Genomic DNA, 2,862 nt, shown 5'->3' on the forward strand with positions numbered 1-2,862 from the left:
AATTCAGATAGGTCATAACGGGCCCTGGGTTAGCGGGCTGTAAATGGGCTATACGCGAACAGGCCGTTAACAGGCTTTCCATGGGCCGGCCCGCAACCTTTTGATGAAGTCAAACGGGCCGGCCTTTTCACAGGAATGGGCCTCTGTTGGGCCGTGCCACGTGTCGACGTATCATAGGCGCCTTCGGTCCAATGAGTGGATAACATCTGTCCCAACGGTGAGCCGACACGTGTTTCCTCCAGCTAATGTTGATTTTACACGTGGAAACCCCCCATTGGTCGGGTTTGTTAACTGGTTATCGGATCCAAAACCAGACCCGATAGCTTAATGATGTTCCCTTACGGTGGATGCCACGTATCGGTCACCCTTGATGAAAGCACTTCTATAACGCGCGATTTATCGTCATGGAAGTGGACACTTCCGTGATGATAATTTTGGTAATGTCATGGAACATTTCTACGACAGCACATGTATGACTATCTTGATTCTGTCATAAAATCGTCATGGACGTACATGCATGACAGAAAATATGACCTACTGTGACAAACACGTATCATCACGGAAGTGTATTTTTTTTGTAGTGGAAACACCCGGACTCTAATCTTGTCATTTACGTATGGAGAAGTCCCATCCGGACACGGAGAATAATCTTCAGCTTGATCTTGTATGACCCATCCACACCGGCCCATACTCTTGGGCCGGACATATGAGGACCCCCGAATCCATGACTCCCTTAGCGCCCCCTGCCTTATTTTACCGGAGAAGAAAGGGAAGGGGGAAGAGAGAAAGGAAGGGGGGCTGAACCCCCCCTTTTCCTTCTCCAATTCGACCACATGCCTAAGGGGGGCATGCCACCACTTGTGGGCTTGTGTGCTCCCCTCTTATGGCCCATATGGCCCATATCTTCTCCTCGGGGGGGGGGGGGTCCAGTAACCCCTCCGGTACTCTGATATGTACCCGGTACCCTCCGGAACACTTTTGGTGTCCGAATACCATCGTCCTATATATCAATCTTTACCTCTCAACCATTTCGAGACCCCTCTTTATGTCCGTGATCTCATCCAGGACTCCGAACAACATTCAGTCAGCAAATCACATAACTCATATAATACAATATCGTCATTGAACGTTAAGCGTGCGGACCCTACGGGTTCGAGAACTATGTAGACATGACCGAGACACCTCTCCGGTCAATAACCAATAGCGGAACCTGGATGCTCATATTGGCTCCCACATATCCTACAAAGATCTTTATCGGTCGAACCGTTATGACAACATATGTTATTCCCTTTGTCATCGGTATGTTACTTGCCCGAGATTCGATCGTCGGTATCTTCATACCTAGTTCAATATCATTACCGGCAAGTCTCTTTACTCGTTCTGTAATACATCGTCTTGCAACTAACTCATTAGTCACTTTGCTTGTAAGGCTTCTTGTGATGTGACCGAGAGGGCCCAGAGATACCTCTTCGATACTCGGAGTGACAAATCCTAGTCTCGATCTATGACAACCCAACAAACACCTTCGGAGATACCTATAGAGAATCTTTATAATCACCTAGCTATGTTGTGATGTTTGATAGCACATAAGGCATTCCTACGGTATTCTGGAGTTGCATAATCTCATAGTCGAAGGAATATGTATTTGACATGAAGAAAGCAATAGCAATAAAACAGAATGATCAATATGCTATGCTAACGGATGGGTCTTGTCCATCACATCATTCTCCTAATGATGTGATCCCGTTCATCAAATGACAACACATGTCTATGGTTACCGAAAAAGGCTTTCGCCCCGCTTTGCATATAAAGCATCGACCAGAAGTACAAAACCGGGTACAACACGCAACCCCCCACACACCACACACACCCAAGGCAAGATACAAGGGTGCCGATGCACCGCAACACTACCCAATCAACCACCAAGCACACTACAACACTTGGGGACGACGAGGACCTTTCGAGACCTAGCCACCGAGAAGAAGTGAAGCGGGACAATGGCGAAACATGGACTCCAAGGCGGTGCCTTCAAGAAGGGCACGACACCGAAAGCCGCCACCGCCCGATCTCAAAGATCAAGTTTTCACCTGGAGTAACATGGACAGAAGAGAACACCACGGCGGAGCCTTCATGAAGGAAACAACGCCTGCGGCGCTGCCACCGTCGGCCGGAGAAGACCGGGCAAGTGATGGACTCCAGTGTTAACCCTCTACCAAACCACCATGCTTCGCCAAACATCACCAACCATGCCACCCACGTGGCCATGGCTGCCCGACCACACCCAAGACGCGCGTTCCGCCCACGAACACCGCGCCTCCCGCCGCCAGGGCCGCCGCTCAGCATCCAAGCAACTCCGTGAACACCCAAAGGCCTTGGCTTTGGCCTGACTGGCAGCCCTCGCCTATGAAGAAGCCAGCAACCGCCCTGCCTCGAACATCGCCAGAACCCCAACAAAGAGCACACAGCCGAGGAAAGTGGGAGGAGGAGCGGACGCATCCGGACCGGTGCACCCCTGCACCAGCAATGGGTGGCCATCGGGGCCTCCCATCCCTCCTGAGAACTCCCCACCGGACACACCCCCGTGTCGCCTGACCATGGCCCCCGCCGCAGCTCGATGCGAGGCCACCAATGGCAGCCTGCCCAACCATCGACCAGAAGCGCGAAGCCAACCCGCACCTGCAGCCAAGAGCACTCACCGGAAGAGCCATCTCGTGCCGCTCGCCGCCGTCCTGGGGCCGGAACAGGGGAGCCCCGACTGGAGGACGGCCAACGCGCACCACCAGCACGCGCGCCCGCCGCGAGCCCGACCACCGCGCTGCACGCAGCAGGGAAGCTCCCGCGCCCGCCGGCGAGGCGCCGCGC

The sequence above is a fragment of the Triticum dicoccoides genome, chromosome 7B (assembly GCF_002162155.2).
Source record: "Triticum dicoccoides isolate Atlit2015 ecotype Zavitan chromosome 7B, WEW_v2.0, whole genome shotgun sequence".
Classification (NCBI taxonomy): Eukaryota; Viridiplantae; Streptophyta; class Magnoliopsida; order Poales; family Poaceae; genus Triticum; species Triticum dicoccoides.